This window comes from Schistocerca gregaria, chromosome 3 (genome assembly GCF_023897955.1).
Source record: "Schistocerca gregaria isolate iqSchGreg1 chromosome 3, iqSchGreg1.2, whole genome shotgun sequence".
In the NCBI taxonomy this organism is placed as follows: domain Eukaryota; kingdom Metazoa; phylum Arthropoda; class Insecta; order Orthoptera; family Acrididae; genus Schistocerca; species Schistocerca gregaria.
This window is the reverse complement of record NC_064922.1, coordinates 27,068,431-27,088,424: the sequence shown is the minus strand read 5'-3', so window position 1 is coordinate 27,088,424 and position 19,994 is coordinate 27,068,431. Positions and strand designations below refer to the sequence as shown.

At 46.2% G+C, this 19,994-nt stretch overlaps 15 non-coding genes across 15 annotated transcripts; all 15 read right to left on the bottom strand.

Moving 5' to 3' along the window:
* Window positions 1-6,456: 6,456 nt before the first annotated feature.
* Window positions 6,457-6,529, bottom strand: Trnar-ucg (transfer RNA arginine (anticodon UCG)). Its single transcript has one exon. It is a non-coding gene; the product is annotated as a tRNA-Arg (tRNA).
* Window positions 6,530-7,039: 510 nt separating this feature from the next.
* Window positions 7,040-7,111, bottom strand: Trnat-agu (transfer RNA threonine (anticodon AGU)). Its single transcript has one exon. It is a non-coding gene; the product is annotated as a tRNA-Thr (tRNA).
* Window positions 7,112-7,974: 863 nt separating this feature from the next.
* Window positions 7,975-8,047, bottom strand: Trnar-ucg (transfer RNA arginine (anticodon UCG)). The gene has a single exon. It is a non-coding gene; the product is annotated as a tRNA-Arg (tRNA).
* A 925-nt stretch (window positions 8,048-8,972) lies between these two features.
* Trnak-cuu (transfer RNA lysine (anticodon CUU)) lies at window positions 8,973-9,045 on the bottom strand. The gene has a single exon. It is a non-coding gene; the product is annotated as a tRNA-Lys (tRNA).
* A 452-nt stretch (window positions 9,046-9,497) lies between these two features.
* Trnar-ucg (transfer RNA arginine (anticodon UCG)) lies at window positions 9,498-9,570 on the bottom strand. Its single transcript has one exon. It is a non-coding gene; the product is annotated as a tRNA-Arg (tRNA).
* A 507-nt stretch (window positions 9,571-10,077) lies between these two features.
* On the bottom strand, window positions 10,078-10,149 carry Trnat-agu (transfer RNA threonine (anticodon AGU)). Its single transcript has one exon. It is a non-coding gene; the product is annotated as a tRNA-Thr (tRNA).
* Window positions 10,150-10,487: 338 nt separating this feature from the next.
* Trnak-cuu (transfer RNA lysine (anticodon CUU)) lies at window positions 10,488-10,560 on the bottom strand. The gene has a single exon. It is a non-coding gene; the product is annotated as a tRNA-Lys (tRNA).
* Window positions 10,561-11,012: 452 nt separating this feature from the next.
* Trnar-ucg (transfer RNA arginine (anticodon UCG)) lies at window positions 11,013-11,085 on the bottom strand. The gene has a single exon. It is a non-coding gene; the product is annotated as a tRNA-Arg (tRNA).
* Window positions 11,086-11,592: 507 nt separating this feature from the next.
* Trnat-agu (transfer RNA threonine (anticodon AGU)) lies at window positions 11,593-11,664 on the bottom strand. Its single transcript has one exon. It is a non-coding gene; the product is annotated as a tRNA-Thr (tRNA).
* A 338-nt stretch (window positions 11,665-12,002) lies between these two features.
* Trnak-cuu (transfer RNA lysine (anticodon CUU)) lies at window positions 12,003-12,075 on the bottom strand. The gene has a single exon. It is a non-coding gene; the product is annotated as a tRNA-Lys (tRNA).
* Window positions 12,076-13,107: 1,032 nt separating this feature from the next.
* Window positions 13,108-13,179, bottom strand: Trnat-agu (transfer RNA threonine (anticodon AGU)). The gene has a single exon. It is a non-coding gene; the product is annotated as a tRNA-Thr (tRNA).
* Window positions 13,180-13,517: 338 nt separating this feature from the next.
* Trnak-cuu (transfer RNA lysine (anticodon CUU)) lies at window positions 13,518-13,590 on the bottom strand. The gene has a single exon. It is a non-coding gene; the product is annotated as a tRNA-Lys (tRNA).
* A 452-nt stretch (window positions 13,591-14,042) lies between these two features.
* Window positions 14,043-14,115, bottom strand: Trnar-ucg (transfer RNA arginine (anticodon UCG)). Its single transcript has one exon. It is a non-coding gene; the product is annotated as a tRNA-Arg (tRNA).
* Window positions 14,116-14,631: 516 nt separating this feature from the next.
* Trnat-agu (transfer RNA threonine (anticodon AGU)) lies at window positions 14,632-14,703 on the bottom strand. Its single transcript has one exon. It is a non-coding gene; the product is annotated as a tRNA-Thr (tRNA).
* Window positions 14,704-15,566: 863 nt separating this feature from the next.
* On the bottom strand, window positions 15,567-15,639 carry Trnar-ucg (transfer RNA arginine (anticodon UCG)). The gene has a single exon. It is a non-coding gene; the product is annotated as a tRNA-Arg (tRNA).
* Between the last annotated feature and the right edge of the window lie 4,355 nt (window positions 15,640-19,994).

Sequence of the window (19,994 nt, the reverse complement as noted above, 5' to 3'; positions counted from 1 at the left end):
ATACGGCCATGAGGCGCAACTGATTTCCAAAATTCGTCTTCCTCCTGTGAGGATGGAACTCACGACCCCTGGTTTACTAGATCAATGCCCTACCACTTTTTTTTTTTCAAGCTGAAAATGGTCAACAGCAACATTTATACGGTTTTGTACTGCTCAATTGCTACATTAAAACGGTATGTTTCTTTTTCAGAACTGATAAAACGCGAGCGTGACAGCATTCGAACCTGTAATCTTCAGATCCGAAGTCCGACGCCTTATCCATTTTTTTTTTACCATCTTTTTCTTGTTGTTTCATTTTATTTTTCCTTTCTTTGTTTTGTATTACTTGATATGCCATTGTTTAAAATTTAGGGGTGACACTCAGATTCAGGCTGCGGAAGCAAAGCGGGCAGTGGTCGAAACCCGAGGCCTGGCCACGATGACTCCACCGTCCTGTTTCCGAATGGCACCTGTACTACGGCGTCGTACTTTCCCCTACTGTCTCTGTTCTTGGTCTCACGTTTGTTTTTCTTGTTCGTCCTAAATATCCACAAAAACTTCAGTCCAGGTTTAGAAAAGTAGTTTACAGAAAGGTGGCAAATCCAGAAATAGTGTATAGGAAATCGGCTAACACAGGCGACCTTAGCCAACACCCTCCCTTTCAAATGTCAGGCTAAGCATATTTGCAAAATCTTCACGGCGTCCTGGCATGCGCAATCGGTTCCAGTAAGCAGTAAGAATGTACTGTCGAAACGTTAGGTGTTCATCCTCTTCATGACAACTAATAACAAAATGTACGAAGTGTCCAAGCAACCACATAACGGTATTGAGCTTCGTTCGCGGATAAAAGGAAGAATCGGGCCGTACGATGATGTCAATGGTATTAGCGGTTTCGGCAGTCCTAGTGACAAAAGCCAGTTGTTTCCTGAGCCAAATCCAATTAGCAAGGTGCCCACTGCAGGTGAATCGATGCTCAAGTGTGTCCAGGAGACCACACCGAGTGCAGTTGTCCGTGTCAGAAAGACCAATGCGGTGCAGTCGTACGTTGGTGGGGACCAAACCATTAACTACCCTACACCACGTGGACGCCACAGCCATAGTGTGGATCGGCAGACTAACATTCTTCCAGACGTTCTTCCAGGACACTGATGGAGACGCCAGTTCGATTGGATTGGGACCGGCTAGCCCCTCCCAACGGGCAATCAAGCTCTTGGTCGTTGGCACCGGTCGTCGCAAGAAGACGTCACCGAGGTAACTAACCGCAATATAAAATTCCCGGACGTGTTTCAACTTAAAATTGAGGCGACCGACGTCGACAGGTGGAGCAAGGCTCTTCGGACGCACAACAGTAAAAAGTCTGGATGTAATTGAAGTCATTTCTTGCGTAACAATTAGAGTCGTACGGCGGACGTACAAGGCAGATGCCTTGCGAGTAATGTCAGTGAGGCCCAAGCCTCCGGAGATACGCGGTTTCGTCATAACCTCGTAACGCAACTTGAATAGATGACCCTTCCATATAAACCTGCTAGACAATTGGCGCAACCGTTTCGCCACCATAATGGGAAGGGGGAACAGCTGAGCAACATAATAGGCTTTACATAACACGTATGTGTCTAAAATTCTGATTTTTTGCAAAATGGTAGCAGAGCGCTGCTCATGGACCATCAGAGCCCCCTGTATCTTCTCGGTGACAGATTTCCAATTAAGAGCTGCCATTTTTATAGGACACCGATCAATGGTAATCCCCAATGACGTATGGCGATCGACAAAAGTGGCCCAAGGAACATCAGCATCTCGAAACCCTCGAATATCAAGGAACTTACACTTACCCTGATTAAGACGCGCTCCAGAGACACAACAGTATGCATCGACTGCCCCTTTCAACAATGTGATATCATCACGTTGACGGAGGAGAACAACGACATCGTCCGCGTACGCCTTAACCGTGAGCTTCCCACCAGAGAGGGTCATACCCTGAAGCTTGAAAGCAAGAGTCCGAAGCAGCGGTTCCAGGGACAATATGAATAGCGACATAGAGAGCGGACTACCCTGAGGTACCCCTCGGCGGATAGCAAAGGGCGGCGTCAGCTGCCCATTGACTGACACCCGAGCAGTTATTCCCCAATACAAATTACCAAGAACACCACGTGATGAAGCGTTAAAACCTATTGTATCTAAAACATGATCTAAAAACACATGACTGGCGTGGTCAAAAGCCTTATAAAAATCGAGGATAGCAAAGGCACAATGAACGTTTGTAACCGCCGCAACCGAGACAACATCCCGATATTCGGCTACTGGGGTCAGAATAGATCTACCAGGAAAACAACATTGATGTGCACCAATCACACCCCGAAGCAGAGAAGACAATCGACTATTGAGCGCTCTAGCAGCTGTCTTGTAATCAAAGTTCAGCAAAGTGAGCGGACGAAGATTGGCAGTAGATAAACGACCAGTGGACTTCGGAATTAAAACAATTTTCCCTACTTTAAAATCGGCAGGCACATCCATCCCCCTGACAATCTCATTTAAAATCTGCGTAAAAGTGCCACCCAAAAGAGGCCAAAAACGGAGATAAAATTCTTTAGGCAGGCCGTCTGGACCCGGCGATTTACCGGACGGAGAGCGAGCAATAAAACCGAAAACATCATCTACCTGGAACTCCCGGAGAAAGTCGCCGTTCGCGTCAGGCGTGATCGTCGCAGGAAGATCCTCAAGGACATCATCAGAAAGTGACGCACCACAATCATCGGCAGAATAGAGACTAGCGTAATACTGATGAAGAGCACGCGTCATATCCTCCTGTGCAATAAGCTGTCGTCCATCATCCACCATAAGAGAAGAGATGAAGGTGCGACGACGTCGAGTCTGATGCCGCAGCAGGTGGTACAAAGAAGTCAGTTCACCTTCAACAAGAGAGTGAGGTTTCGACTTTACTCGCAGACCATCCAACTGTCGTCGTTTGAGGGTCAAGAGCTTGGCTTTAATACGACGAACATCATGGATCCGCAGAGGAGAAGGGCCCGCCGCGTCATACAGTTCACGCAGGACAGAGTAGTAAAATTCATACGTGTACTTAAAATCACGCGCCCTTGCGGCACAGTAAAAAATCAAAGTCTGACGAATCTTGGGCTTGGCAAACGCAGTCCACCAAACGAGCAAGGAGGGGTAACGCGGGACAGAGCGAAGACATCGCTCCCACACGGCACTTACAACTTCATCAATGGCACTGTCGGCAAGGTGGGAAACATTTAACATCCACTGGGAACGATAAAGTTTTGCTGGTTGGTGACTAAGATTTACAGTTGCAGTAAAAGCACAATGGTCAGAAAAACTAGTAGGAATAACATCGACAGAAAGAATGTTATCACATAAAAAGTCAGAGAAGTAGAATCTGTCGAGTCTACTGCATGAGGACGCGGTAAAATACGTAAATTTCACCAGGGTGGGATATTTGTGTTCCCAAACATCACGCAGGTGCATCGTACGAACCAAGTCATGTAAATCTCGGCAATAATTAAAATTGGGGGACTGGTCTTCAGGGCGTAAAACACAATTTAAATTGGGGGACTGGTCTTCGGGGCGTAAAACACAATTAAAATCGCCTCCGAGCAGGAGACTCCGAGGACTCTTGCGAAAAAGATAAATAAGCTCTTCCCTATAAAAGCGCGATCGAGCCACAGTGCGACCCGAACCAGAGGGGGCATACAAAACACCTAGGTGGAGATCAAAAAGACGACAACCAATCCCAAGGCCAGAGTCAAGGAATTCAATGTCAGTAATAGGAATACCTTCTCGAAAGAAAAGAGCAGTTCCTGTTGAATTCTCCGGTGCGACATTAAAAACAGTTTGAAATCCAGGTAGAGAGAGATCAGAAAACAATACTTCCTGCAAAAATACTACGTCCGCACAGGAGTCGGAAAGAAACTGCCGCAAAGAGGCAATGCGAACGTCGGACTCAATACGGATAACATTTAAGGTAAGAAAGGTGTATGCTTCAACCATGGAGAGAAAAGCGAGGGAAGAAATCACCTACACCGACGCATCAACATCACAGTCCATAGCAGGGGAGACGGAGGCATCCGAGGGAAGGGGACTGCTACCCCCTTCCGCGGATCCCTTACGTTTCGGTTTTTTACGAACAGCATTGACGTTCGGCTGAACGCGCAATTTGCGTCGGCTGACGGGCAAGGAAGCGGCAGCCGCCGATGCCGTAGGAAGGTCAAGTTCTGTATCTGACAACACCCGCGCCGGTCCTCAGTCAGGGTCCGGGGTCGCGGGGGAAACATCCGACGAAACGGACTGGTCTACACCAGTATTAGCTTCCGGCAAACATGGACTACACGGAGGCGAAACGTGAGCAGGAAGCTCAGAAACTGCTAAGTTGGAAGGAAGCGGAGCAGCTCCGCTGGCAGAGGTGTGGGGCAGCGAAGCAGGAAGTTGTTGCGACTCAACTTGTTGTGACAACGAAGTCGGTTCGGAAGGCGGCGCCAACAGGCCCGACCGACGAGCCGACTCGAGAGAAGCCACGTCGGAAGCCGGAAGGGCGTCAGCAGCCGCTACCGGAACAGCTACTTCTGGGGAACAGGGAGCATCTACACTACACTGTGGCTCGGAGGATGTCGGTCTCTCGGATTGGGGCATCTCGGGGAGATCCTCATCCGTACTATTTCCATCTTGTGCGCGACGCCGTTTATTATTCAAAAGCGGCACACCCACCTGAGGAACAGACGGAACAACATCAGATTTAGCACGCAAAGGAGGAAATTCTGTGTCAGGGGCGTGCAAAACCTGCGGTGGGCGCTACTACCACAGGACTGTACGACACCAAGAGCAGAACCACCGGCAACGAGGTCAGCGACCGTTAAATTGCGACGCTGTTCGAGAGAATTTTTTAACACAAAAACCCTCCGCAGACAGTCGGCACGCACGTGGCCACCCTCATTACACAAGAAACAGGTGCCAACCTGACCACTATATGTTACATGGACACGATATCCCCCGATCTGCAGGTGCGAGGGAATATTCTGCTTCACGTGCATTTCGACGGAACGAATACCACTGTAACACTGCAGACGATGTTGGCTGGACCAGCGTTCAAGGCGAATACTCTTAACATCACCATACTTGAGTAAACCCTCCTTAAGATACACAATATCCACCTCCGGCGGAAGGTTGTAAACACGAACACTGGTGTACGTAATGGAACCATTTGAAAGCAGTACGGTACTGACAGAATCATCCCGATGCCGAAAGAGAACCTGATGACCAAATTTGGAAATAATTTTATCAACCTGAAGGGGGTCCATAAATTAAACAAAGAAAACATAGAGTTCTGTATAAAAATATGCAGTGTGCACCTGATCCGAATTAATGCCAAAGGTATCTACTAACCAATCATGAATCTCAAGGGAACTAGGTTGCACATGGCGGGTGGACTTGTCGAAAGCAAAACTAACTGTAGCCTGACGAGGAATAACCTGAGACGACATTTTCAAAAACTACGTGGTCTAAACCGCTAAACAAAAACACTGAAATACACACAGAAAGTAACAAAAGGAACGAAACAACGACGGAGAAAAACTTACAGAAGGTACAACACTACACGTAAACAAACGATATCCCACTACACGTAACGCTACGGCGGAGCGGAAGACTAGGCACGTCCACACTGCACGGCGTCTGAAGCGGAACTGAACTAATATTTGCAGCTATGGCGACCCATTACTGCTTGACTACACATCTGACACGTAGCCGTGTTCTCTCCAACCCAAAACAACTTGCACTTTAGAACATGACTTTCACACATGACTACAAAATCACCTTCACCTTCAAATACAGTTTTCTTGCGACTGATTGAGACGTAGGCAAATTTTAAAGTTGCTATTTCCATTACATCACGTTAATCAGAAAATAGGTAATTTACATCTGCAGCGGAGAAAAATTCCGTTACGCCCAGCGTAGGGCTCGAACCCACGACCCTGTGATTAAGAGTGTCATCCTCTACCGACTGAGCTAGCCGTGCTGCCTCGCTGGGTACCTGCTGGGTAGCAGATCACACAGTACTCGTTTGGGTTGGTTGGTCCCATACAGAATCTCTCCATGCTGCCTAATGTTTTCCTAACGTCACACTGGTCACGTACTTCACTTTTATTTCATAATCATTTCTGAGAGGTAAAGGAATTGCATGACAATCTGCAGAGCTAGCGGCGTCAAAATTAACACACATACTTGACGTGACTCAAAAGCCGAATGAGATACTTTCCGACGTTGTTTTAGATGTGCAAGTGCCAGTCAAACCTCGCGGTGAGGGCACTCTGCCGACCATTTCGCTTGTTAACACCGGTCTTGATGTGTGTGTTTCAAGCTCAAGACCATCTCCAAGCACAAAATGGTCAACAGCAACATTCAGACGGTTTCGTACTGCACAATTGCTACATTAAAACGGTATGTTTTTTTTTCAGAACTGGAAAAACACGACCGTGACAGGATTCGAGCCTGCAATCTTCGGATCCGAAGTCCGACGCCTTAAACATTAGGCCACACGGTCACTGACGACCAAGTACAACTTATACACGACTCATCTCGAAACGCTCACACCCCCTGAGGAATTGTGTTTTCGTTCCACACAGCCGCTGCCCCTTACTCTTTTCCACCCATTCGTTACATTCAACCTCTTACGAGACCGACCAAACATAGACAGGAAAACAAGACCACACACTTTGCGCAATCGGATTCGATGGCAGGGTGTCCCTCGCCGCATTTGCTATGATGGACATTTGCTACTTCTGCAGAAGCGGCGACGACGACGACGACGACGACGACGACGACGACGACCGCGAGAGGCTCAGAGATTTGTGAGAAATACATCTATAAAATGTAGTTCAGACTGCCTCGTCCCACCTTATGCCGTACCGCTTTGGCAAATGCTTTATCAGCGCCATTCCCCTTACTCACATCAGAGAGTAATTCTTAATAAAACGCCTCTCGCTAATTGTTCATCATCACAGATACTGTTTGCTATACGGCCATGACGCGCAACTGATTTCCAAAATTCGTCTTCCTCCTGTGAGGATGGAACTCACGACTCCTGGTTTACTAGACCAGTGCTCTACCACTGAGCTAAAGAGGCGCGGCCTAGCGGAACTTTTGCGTACTTCGTCCGTACGGTCGTCTGAATCATCAGACTTCAGCTGACAACACTTCATATTTTTGATTAATATTTGCAGCTATGGCGATCCATTACTGCTTGGCTACACATCTGACACGTAGCCGATGTTCTCTCCAAACAAAACCACCTGCACTTCAGAACATGACTTTCACACATGTCTACAAAATCACCTTCACCTTCAAATACAGTTTTCTTGCGACTGATTGAGACGTAGGCAAATTTTAAAGTTGCTATTTCCATTACATCACGTTAATCAGAAAATTGGTAACTTACATCTGCAGCGGAGAAAAATTCCGTTCCGCCCAGTGTAGGGCTCGAACCCACGACCCTGTGATTAAGAGTCTCATGCTGTACCGACTGAGCTAGCCGTGCTGCCTCGTTGGGTACCTGCTGGTTAGCAGATCACACAGTACTCGTTTGGGTTGGTTGGTCCCATACAGAATCTCTCCATGCTGCCTAATGTTTTCCTAACGTCACACTCGTCACGTACTTCACTTTTATTTCATAATCATTTCTGAGAGGTAAAGGAATTGCATGACAATCTGCAGAGCTAGCGGCGTCAAAATTAACACACATACTTGACGTGACTCAAAAGCCGATCGAGTTACTTTCCGACGTTGTTTTAGATGTGCAAGTGCCAGTCAAACCTCGCGGTGAGGGCACTCTGCCGACCATTTCGCTAGTTAACACCGGTCTTGTTGTGTGTGTTTCAAGCTCAACACCATCTCCAAGCACAAAATGGTCAACTGCAACATTCAGACGGTTTCGTACTGCACAATTGCTACATTAAAACGGTATGTTTGTTTTTCAGAACTGGAAAAACACGACCGTGACAGGATTCGAACCTGCAATCTTCGGATCCGAAGTCCGACGCCTTATCCATTAGGTCACACGGTCACTGACGACCAAGTATAACTTATATACGACTCATCTCGAAACGCTCACACCCCCTGAGGAATTGTGTTTTCGTTCCACACAGCCGAGCCCCTTACTCTTTCCCACCCATTCGTTACATTCAACCTCTTACGAGACCGACCAAACATAGACAGGAAAACAAGACCACACACTTTGCGCAATCGGATTCGATGGCAGGGTGTCCCTCGCCACATTTGCTACGATGGACATTTGCTACTTCTGCAGAAGCGGCGGCGGCGACGACGACGACGACGACGACGACGACGGCGACGACCGCGAGAGGCTCAGAGATTTGTGAGAAATACATCTATAAAATGTAATTCAGACTGCCTCGTCCCACCTTATGCCGTACCGCTTTGGCAAATGCTTTATCAGCGCCATTCGCCTTACTCACATCAGAGAGTAATTCTTAATAAAACGTCTCTCGCTAATTGTTCATCATCACAGATACTGTTTGCTATACGGCCATGACGCGCAACTGATTTCCAAAATTCGTCTTCCTCCTTTGAGGATGGAACTCACGACTCCTGGTTTACTAGACCAGTGCTCTACCACTGAGCTAAAGAGGCGCGGTCTAGCGGAACTTTAGCGTACTTCGTCCGTACGGTCGTCTGAATCAACAGACTTCAGCTGACAAAACTTCATATTCTTGACTAATATTTGCAGCTATGGCGACCCATTACTGCTTGGCTACACATCTGACACGTAGCCGATGTTCTCTCCAAACAAAACCACCTGCACTTCAGAACATGACATTCACACATGTCTACAAAATCACCTTCACCTTCAAATACAGTTTTCTTGCGACTGATTGAGACGTAGGCAAATTTTAAAGTTGCTATTTCCATTACATCACGTTAATCAGAAAATTGGTAACTTACATCTGCAGCGGAGAAAAATTCCGTTCCGCCCAGCGTAGGGCTCGAACCCACGACCCTGTGATTAAGAGTCTCATGCTCTACCGACTGAGCTAGCCGTGCTGCCTCGCTGGGTACCTGCTGGTTAGCAGATCACACAGTACTCGTTTGGGTTGGTTGGTCCCATACAGAATCTCTCCATGCTGCCTAATGTTTTCCTAACGTCGTACTCGTCACGTACTTCACTTTTATTTCATAATCATTTCTGAGAGGTAAAGGAATTGCATGACAATCTGCAGAGCTAGCGGCGTCAAAATTAACACACATACTTGACGTGACTCAAAAGCCGAACGAGATACTTCCCGACGTTGTTTTAGATGTGCAAGTGCCAGTCAAACCTCGCGGTGAGGGCACTCTGCCGACCATTTCGCTAGTTAACACCGGTCTTGTTGTGTGTGTTTCAAGCTCAACACCATCTCCAAGCACAAAATGGTCAACAGCAACATTCAGACGGTTTCGTACTGCACAATTGCTACATTAAAACGGTATGTTTGTTTTTCAGAACTGGAAAAACACGACCGTGACAGGATTCGAACCTGCAATCTTCGGATCCGAAGTCCGACGCCTTATCCATTAGGCCACACGGTCACTGACGACCAAGCGTAACTTATATACGACTCATCTCGAAACGCTTACACCCCCTGAGGAATTGTGTTTTCGTTCCACACAGCCGCTGCCCCTTACTCTTTCCCACCCATTCGTTACATTCAACCTCTTACGAGACCGACCAAACATAGACAGGAAAACAAGACCACACACTTTGCGCAATCGGGTTCGATGGCAGGGTGTCCCTCGCCGCATTTGCTATGATGGACATTTGCTACTTCTGCAGAAGCGGCGACGACGACGACGACGACGACGACGACGACGACCGCGAGAGGCTCAGAGATTTGTGAGAAATACATCTATAAAATGTAGTTCAGACTGCCTCGTCCCACCTTATGCCGTACCGCTTTGGCAAATGCTTTATCAGCCCCATTCGCCTTACTCACATCTGAGAGTAATTCTTAATAAAACGCCTCTCGCTAATTGTTCATCATCACAGATACTGTTGGCTATACGGCCATGACGCGCAACTGATTTCCAAAATTCGTCTTCCTCCTGTGAGGATGGAACTCACGACTCCTGGTTTACTAGACCAGTGCTCTACCACTGAGCTAAAGAGGCGCGGCCTAGCGGAACATTTGCGTACTTCGTCCGTACGGTCGTCTGAATCATCAGACTTCAGCTGACAACACTTCATATTTTTGATTAATATTTGCAGCTATGGCGACCCATTACTGCTTGGCTACACATCTGACACGTAGCCGATGTTCTCTCCAAACAAAACCACCTGCACTTCAGAACATGACTTTCACACATGTCTACAAAATCACCTTCACCTTCAAATACAGTTTTCTTGCGACTGATTGAGACGTAGGCAAATTTTAAAGTTGCTATTTCCATTACATCACGTTAATCAGAAAATTGGTAACTTACATCTGCAGCGGAGAAAAATTCCGTTCCGCCCAGTGTAGGGCTCGAACCCACGACCCTGTGATTAAGAGTCACATGCTCTACCGGCTGAGCTAGCCGTGCTGCCTCGTTGGGTACCTGCTGGTTAGCAGATCACACAGTACTCGTTTGGGTTGGTTGGTCCCATACAGAATCTCTCCATGCTTCCTAATGTTTTCCTAACGTCACACTCGTCACGTACTTCACTTTTATTTCATAATCATTTCTGAGAGGTAAAGGAATTGCATGACAATCTGCAGAGCTAGCGGCGTCAAAATTAACACACATACTTGACGTGACTCAAAAGCCGAACGAGATACTTTCCGACGTTGTTATAGATGTGCAAGTGCCAGTCAAACCTCGCGGTGAGGGCACTCTGCCGACCATTTCGCTAGTTAACACCGGTCTTGTTGTGTGTGTTTCAAGCTCAACACCATCTCCAAGCACAAAATGGTCAACTGCAACATTCAGACGGTTTCGTACTGCACAATTGCTACATTAAAACGGTATGTTTGTTTTTCAGAACTGGAAAAACACGACCGTGACAGGATTCGAACCTGCAATCTTCGGATCCGAAGTCCGACGCCTTATCCATTAGGCCACACGGTCACTGACGACCAAGCATAACTTATATACGACTCATCTCGAAACGCTCACACCCCCTGAGGAATTGTGTTTTCGTTCCACACAGCCGCTGCCCCTTACTCTTTCCCACCCATTCGTTACATTCAACCTCTTACGAGACCGACCAAACATAGACAGGAAAACAAGACCACACACTTTGCGCAATCGGATTCGATGGCAGGGTGTCCCTCGCCGCATTTGCTACGATGGACATTTGCTACTTCTGCAGAAGCGGCTTCGGCGACGACGACGACGACGACGACGACGACCGCGAGAGGCTCAGAGATTTGTGAGAAATACATCTATAAAATGTAGTTCAGACTGCCTCGTCCCACCTTATGCCGTACCGCTTTGGCAAATGCTTTATCAGCGCCATTCCCCTTACTCACATCAGAGAGTAATTCTTAATAAAACGCCTCTCGCTAATTGTTCATCATCACAGATACTGTTTGCTATACGGCCATGACGCGCAACTGATTTCCAAAATTCGTCTTCCTCCTGTGAGGATGGAACTCACGACTCCTGGTTTACTAGACCAGTGCTCTACCACTGAGCTAAAGAGGCGCGGCCTAGCGGAACTTTTGCGTACTTCGTCCGTACGGTCGTCTGAATCATCAGACTTCAGCTGACAACACTTCATATTTTTGATTAATATTTGCAGCTATGGCGATCCATTACTGCTTGGCTACACATCTGACACGTAGCCGATGTTCTCTCCAAACAAAACCACCTGCACTTCAGAACATGACTTTCACACATGTCTACAAAATCACCTTCACCTTCAAATACAGTTTTCTTGCGACTGATTGAGACGTAGGCAAATTTTAAAGTTGCTATTTCCATTACATCACGTTAATCAGAAAATTGGTAACTTACATCTGCAGCGGAGAAAAATTCCGTTCCGCCCAGTGTAGGGCTCGAACCCACGACCCTGTGATTAAGAGTCTCATGCTCTACCGGCTGAGCTAGCCGTGCTGCCTCGTTGGGTACCTGCTGGTTAGCAGATCACACAGTACTCGTTTGGGTTGGTTGGTCCCATACAGAATCTCTCCATGCTGCCTAATGTTTTCCTAACGTCACACTCGTCACGTACTTCACTTTTATTTCATAATCATTTCTGAGAGGTAAAGGAATTGCATGACAATCTGCAGAGCTAGCGGCGCCAAAATTAACACACATACTTGACGTGACTCAAAAGCCGAACGAGTTACTTTCCGACGTTGTTTTAGATGTGCAAGTGCCAGTCAAACCTCGCGGTGAGGGCACTCTGCCGACCATTTCGCTAGTTAACACCGGTCTTGTTGTGTGTGTTTCAAGCTCAACACCATCTCCAAGCACAAAATGGTCAACTGCAACATTCAGACGGTTTCGTACTGCACAATTGCTACATTAAAACAGTATGTTTGTTTTTCAGAACTGGAAAAACACGACTGTGACAGGATTCGAACCTGCAATCTTCGGATCCGAAGTCCGACGCCTTATCCATTAGGAAACACGGTCACTGACGACCAAGTATAACTTATATACGACTCATCTGGAAACGCTCACACCCCCTGAGGAATTGTGTTTTCGTTCCACACAGCCGCTGCCCCTTACTCTTTCCCACCCATTCGTTACATTCAACCTCTTACGAGACCGACCAAACATAGACAGGAAAACAAGACCACACACTTTGCGCAATCGGATTCGATGGCAGGGTGTCCCTCGCCGCATTTGCTATGATGGACATTTGCTACTTCTGCAGAAGCGGCGACGACGACGACGACGACGACGACGACGACGACCGCGAGAGGCTCAGAGATTTGTGAGAAATACATCTATAAAATGTAGTTCAGACTGCCTCGTCCCACCTTATGCCGTACCGCTTTGGCAAATGCTTTATCAGCGCCATTCGCCTTACTCACATCTGAGAGTAATTCTTAATAAAACGCCTCTCGCTAATTGTTCATCATCACAGATACTGTTTGCTATACGGCCATGACGCGCAACTGATTTCCAAAATTCGTCTTCCTCCTGTGAGGATGGAACTCACGACTCCTGGTTTACTAGACCAGTGCTCTACCACTGAGCTAAAGAGGCGCGGCCTAGCGGAACATCTGCGTACTTCGTCCGTACGGTCGTCTGAATCATCAGACTTCAGCTGACAACACTTCATATTTTTGATTAATATTTGCAGCTATGGCGACCCATTACTGCTTGGCTACACATCTGACTTGTAGCCGATGTTCTCTCCAAACAAAACCACCTGCACTTCAGAACATGACTTTCACACATGTCTACAAAATCACCTTCACCTTCAAATACAGTTTTCTTGCGACTGATTGAGACGTAGGCAAATTTTAAAGTTGCTATTTCCATTACATCACGTTAATCAGAAAATTGGTAACTTACATCTGCAGCGGAGAAAAATTCCGTTCCGCCCAGTGTAGGGCTCGAACCCACGACCCTGTGATTAAGAGTCTCATGCTCTACCGGCTGAGCTAGCCGTGCTGCCTCGTTGGGTACCTGCTGGTTAGCAGATCACACAGTACTCGTTTGGGTTGGTTGGTCCCATACAGAATCTCTCCATGCTGTCTAATGTTTTCCTAACGTCACACTCGTCACGTACTTCACTTTTATTTCATAATCATTTCTGAGAGGTAAAGGAATTGCATGACAATCTGCAGAGCTAGCGGCGCCAAAATTAACACACATACTTGACGTGACTCAAAAGCCGAACGAGTTACTTTCCGACGTTGTTTTAGATGTGCAAGTGCCAGGCAAACCTCGCGGTGAGGGCACTCTGCCGACCATTTCGCTAGTTAACACCGGTCTTGTTGTGTGTGTTTCAAGCTCAACACCATCTCCAAGCACAAAATGGTCAACAGCAACATTCAGACGGTTTCGTACTGCACAATTGCTACATTAAAACGGTATGTTTGTTTTTCAGAACTGGAAAAACACGACCGTGACAGGATTCGAACCTGCAATCTTCGGATCCGAAGTCCGACGCCTTATCCATTAGGTCACACGGTCACTGACGACCAAGTATAACTTATATACGACTCATCTCAAAACGCTCACACCCCCTGAGGAATTGTGTTTTCGTTCCACACAGCCGCTGCCCCTTACTCTTTCCCACCCATTCGTTACATTCAACCTCTTACGAGACCGACCAAACATAGACAGGAAAACAAGACCACACACTTTGCGCAATCGGATTCGATGGCAGGGTGTCCCTCGCCGCATTTGCTACGATGGACATTTGCTACTTCTGCAGAAGCGGCGGCGGCGGCGACGACGACGACGACGACGACGACGACGACGACGACCGCGAGAGGCTCAGAGATTTGTGAGAAACATCTATAAAATGTAATTCAGACTGCCTCGACCCACCTTATGCCGTACCGCTTTGGCAAATGCTTTATCTGCGCCATTCGCCTTAATCACATCTGAGAGTAATTCTTAATAAAACGCCTCTCGCTAATTGTTCGTCATCACAGATACTGTTTCTATACGGCCATGACGCGCAACTGATTTCCAAAATTCGTCTTCCTCCTGTGAGGATGGAACTCACGACTCCTGGTTTACTAGACCAGTGCTCTACCACTGAGCTAAAGAGGCGCGGCCTAGCGGAACATTTGCGTACTTCGTCCGTACGGCCATCTGAATCATCAGACTTCAGCTGACAACACTTCATATTTTCGACTAATATTTGCAGCTATGGCGACCCATTACTGCTTGGCTACACATGTGACACGTAGCCGATGTTCTCTCCAAACAAAACCACCTGCACTTCAGAACATGACTTTCACACATGTCTGCAAAATCACCTTCACCTTCAAATACAGTTTTCTTGCGACTGATGGAGACGTAGGCAAATTTTAAAGTTGCTATTACCATTACATCACGTTTATCAGAAAATCGGTAATTTACATCTGCAGGTGAGATAAATTCCGTTCCGCCCAGCGTAGGGCTCGAACCCACAACCCTGTGATTAAGAGTCTCATGCTCTACCGACTGATCTAGCCGTGCTGCCTCGATGGGTACCTGCTGGGAAGCAGATTACGCAGTACTCGTTTGGGTTGGTTGGTCCCATACAGAATCTCTCCATGCTGCCTAATGTTTTCCTAACGTCACACTGGTCACGTACTTCACTTTTATTTCATAATCATTTCTGAGAGGTAAAGGAATTGCATGACAATCTGCAGAGCTAGCGGCGTCAAAATTAACACACATACTTGACGTTACTCAAAAGCCGAACGAGTTACTTTCCGACGTTGTTTTAGATGTGCATGTGCCAGTCAAACCTCGCGGTGAGGGCACTCTGCCGACCATTTCGCTAGTTAACACTGGTCTTGTTGTGTGTGTTTCAAGCTCAACACCATCTCCAAGCACAAAATGGTCAACAGCAACATTCAGACGGTTTCGTACTGCACAATTGCTACATTAAAACGGTATGTTTCTTTTTCAGAACTGGAAAAAGACGACCATGACAGGATTCGAACCTGCAATCTTCGGATCCGAAGTCCGACGCCTTATCCATTAGGCCACACGGTCCCTGACGACCAAGTCTAACTTATATACGACTCATCTCGAAACGCTCACACCCCCTGAGGAATTGTGTTTTCGTTCCACACAGCCGCTGCCCCTTACTCTTTCCCACCCATTCGTTACATTCAGCCTCTTACGAGACCGACCAAACGTAGACAGGAAAACAAGACCACACACTTAGCGCATTCGGAATCGATGGCAGGGTGTCCCACACCGCATTTGCTACGATGGCCATTTGCTACTTCTGCAGAAGCTTCGACGACGACGCGACCCCGAGAGGCTCTGAGATTTGTGAGAAATACATCTATAAAATGTAATTCAGACTGCCTCGTCCCACCTTATGCTGTAACGCTTTGGCAAATGCTTTATCTGCGCCATTCGCCTTAATCACATCTGAGAGTAATTCTTAATAAAACGCCTCTCGCTAATTGTTCGTCATCACAGATACTGTTTGCTATACGGCCATGACGCGCAACTGATTTCCAAAATTCGTCTTCCTCCTGTGAGGATGGAACTCACGACTCCTGGTTTACTAGACCAGTGCTCTACCCCTTTTTTTTTTTTGTGGGCCTCTCATCACCCCTTTTAGCCCATCCTTGCGCTCTCCATAATTAGCCTTCATCGGCGTCGGCTTCTCACGCCATGTACATAACCATAAACTAATGAGACAAAGTTAATCCCTTTATCGTGGAGAAACTAATGTACCCCTTCTTTGGGCTTATTGATAATGTGAAAAAAGAATGAAGTCTTCAGTAGGTAGAAACAGAAGTTATGTTCAGTTTGTTTCCATCTTCATCGCTGTTTTTTGTTGTCGCACTTAAAGCAAATAGGCTTCCTTGACAAAGAAACGTCAGAGGGCATTCCGAAACTGCCTCTTCTCTCTGAAAATGCTTAAAAAACAAACCATATTCGGTGAGAAGCAACTATTTATAATGGCTTCTTGAAAAATAAATTAATAAACGTTGAACCCAAAGAACGGCAATTCCGGTAAAAATTAAATTTTTTTTTTTTTTTTTTTTTTTTTTTTTTTTTTTTTTTTTACGATTGTAAAGTAAGTTAGTAGTGGTGATCTCTCTCTTACGTTTGTCTTCTGTGTCCGCAGATATTTCTTGTTAATTCTTTTACATCAAGTTCTTGATTAAAAAATTTGCGTATGTTTCTTTATATTTACTAGTATTCAGTAACATGTGATGCTCAGTTAGCAGATAGATCCAAAAATCCTCTTGGCTTCTCTTCCTTCGTGAAGAGGTAATGTACCGTTGCCGCTTTCAGCCAATTGACTGCGTTGCGTTTCGTGTTAGGAAAGGGTACATCATCCGGTGTCAAAAAGTCCGCAGGCGTTATAGCGTTAGGTGATGTTCGAAGGATGAGTGCCAGCTTTCGTCGGACATTCAGCCATATATCTTTAACCTTGTCACACACGAAACGATGTTCTTCGTTATCAATTAAACTACACGTTGCACACAAAGGCGAATCCGCTAAGTGGATCGTATGAAGTTTCGAGTTTGTTGCAACTTTCCTATTTACAACAAAGTACCATGTTGCTTTCAGATGAGTAGCTAAGTTACGGTTATGAATATTTGCCCATATCACTTTCCAGTTAGAACATGGATAGTTTTGTTCTATTTTGTCGTTCTTCTTTTCTCCCATCAATTTGCCATATATTTCTTTTACGTTTGTCATGTCTTTTTCCGGAATTCTTGAATGTAGGTAGCTATATTCTATTAAAAACCATCGTAAATGGTAAAGTCCGCTCGGTATGTGCTGCACATTAATGGGTGGAGAGAGGTCATCTGGAGCTATTTCAGATAGCAAGTGCGCGGCGATACAGCTGCCGGATTGTCTCCATTGTTGAAACGTATTGGAGATGTACAGAGCCTGCGACTTTTTAGTAACATTCGTTAAGTTTAAGCCGCCATTATTAGTGGCGAGCGTCAGAGTGTCATACTGGATTTTAAATATGTGGCCACGGCTCACAAAATAGCCTATTGCTGACATAATTTGTTTGGCGATGCCGGCGGGTATTGGCAGTATCTGGGCGACATAATTGACTTTGGAAGTAATAGAGACGTTCGCTAAAGACACTCTCTGAATTTCATTTAATTGTCGAATACTATGTGTCCGTACACTAGCTCGTATGGTAGTTAGTACTTGTCTATAGTTGGCCGCAATAGTTTGACGTATATTTTTTCGGAAATCAATGCCGAGACACTTCAAGGCTGTTACCTCACGTAACTGACCGTGTGTGCGCATGCCAATGCCACGTCCGATATTGAATATGCCGGACTTGGTTTTGTTTAACCTCGCGGCTGACGCTCGTTCGTATTTTTCTATTATGTGCATTGCCGTCCCGACTTCCGCTACATTCATAACGAGAAACCCAACATCGTCCGCATAAGCTTTACATATTATTTTGTTTCCTCGTATTTGCAATCCTTGTAACCGCTGAGTCAAGGTAACGAGCAAAGGTTCGATGGCCATGGCAAAAAGTGCCATGGACAACGGACAACCTTGCCTGACGGAACATGCGATCTCGACTGGCCGGCTAGGCTGTCCATTTATGATGATTCTGGAGGAGTTATTCGCTACCAAACGTCGTATGAGGTCAACGAATCTCGGCGGAAAACCCATTGCGCCTATCGTTTTCAGGAGGTAGGAGTGGCTGATCCTGTCGAAGGCTTTATCGAAATCTAACGACACGATGGCACATTTTAGTCGACATACTTCTGCTATTGAAATTATGTCGCGGTAGTCGGACAGCGTCTGCTGAATTTTCCTACCTTTGCCCACGCTAGACTGATATGGGCCGGTGACGCTGGCCATTACATTTTTAAGTCTGTGGGCTAAGAGCCGCGAAAAAATTTTATAGTCACTGTTCAGCAGAGTGATTGGTCTCAAATTTCCAATTTTCTTGCCAGCCGATTTTTTGCGATTAACACTATCATACCTTCGCGAAAATCTTTCGGTATCTCTTTATTGAGGTTCAGAAGTTAATTACAGAAGCATGTAATTCTATGTTTTATATGTTCCCAGAAGACTTGATAAAATTCTTCTGGTATGCCGTCAGCTCCAGGGGATTTATTTTTTGCACTTTGATAGACAGCATAGTGTACATCGTCTTCGGTCGCCTCCGCTATTAGAGCTTCCGCGTACGCGTTACCAACGCGTCCTTGCAGGTGGGTCAGTAAATCGTCCTGTGCTTTTTCGTCTACCTCTTTATGTGAAAACAAGTTGTCGAAGTGGGTTAGTATTTCTGCTTTTATTTCGTTGAGCATTGTCAAGGTGGTTCCATTATCAGTTTTAAGCTCCGTCAGTATTTTGCGGAATCCTCGTTTAGTTTCACGAATCACATGATATACCGAAGTGGCTTCTTTTTGCGCCACAGTCTCTGCTCTTGACCTTATTTGGTATCCTTCAAGCTGTTGTCGCCTTAATGTCAGTATTTTTGCCTGGATTTTTTAAATTCTCCTATGGTTCGCAATAGCTGTAGCACCTACAGGTAGAGTTCTCGGAGACAATGAAAGTAAAATTATATCGTTCTTTTCCGCCAAAAGCTCTTCTCCCGGGAGTAGTTGATGAAACATCTCCGGATCTGAGGTTTGGCGCATTTGAGCCACCAATCCAAAGTCGAGTGGTAAGAGATGAGTTTGGTCTCGCAGGCTCTCCAAGTGGTGAGAAAGGCTTCTCGACAAGCAGGATCTTTTAAGTGTGAAACATTAAGTTTCCATGGCCCTTTATATCGACAGGTTCCTTGTCGTTCCAAATTTAAAGTGCATATATATGCAGCGTGGTCTGAAAAAACGGTTGGCCAAATTTCAGACTGCAGGATGTGGTGTTTCAGATTGGGCGAGACATATATTCGATCCAACCGGCTCGCTGAATGATTAGTGAGGTGGGTAAAGGCGGGTGCCGCGCCGTGCTTTTGCTCCCACGAATGTTAAACGGAGGTCGGTGACGATACGTTCCAGGTCCGGCGATTTGTTGTAGTTCGGAGTTTGGTCTTTGGCATGTATGACACTGTTATAGTCGCCTCCAAGGATGGTATGGGTGCAGTGTACACCAAACAAAGGAACAATTCCCTCCTTAAAAAACTGTGCTCGTTGGCACCGATTGGTAGAACCAGATGGGGCATAGACATTAATAATCCTGGTGTTATAAAGCGTGCCGGCAATGCCTCTGCCGTTAGGCAGTTTTGTTACGTCTGTAATGACGACGCCCTCTTTGAAAAGAAATGCGGTACCCAAATCACATCCAATTCCAGGATTGACTATAGCATTATACCCCTGTATGAAGTCAAGTTCGATGTTTGTTACTTCTTGTAAAAACAAAATGTCCACATCAGCTGCATACAGGAAATCTTT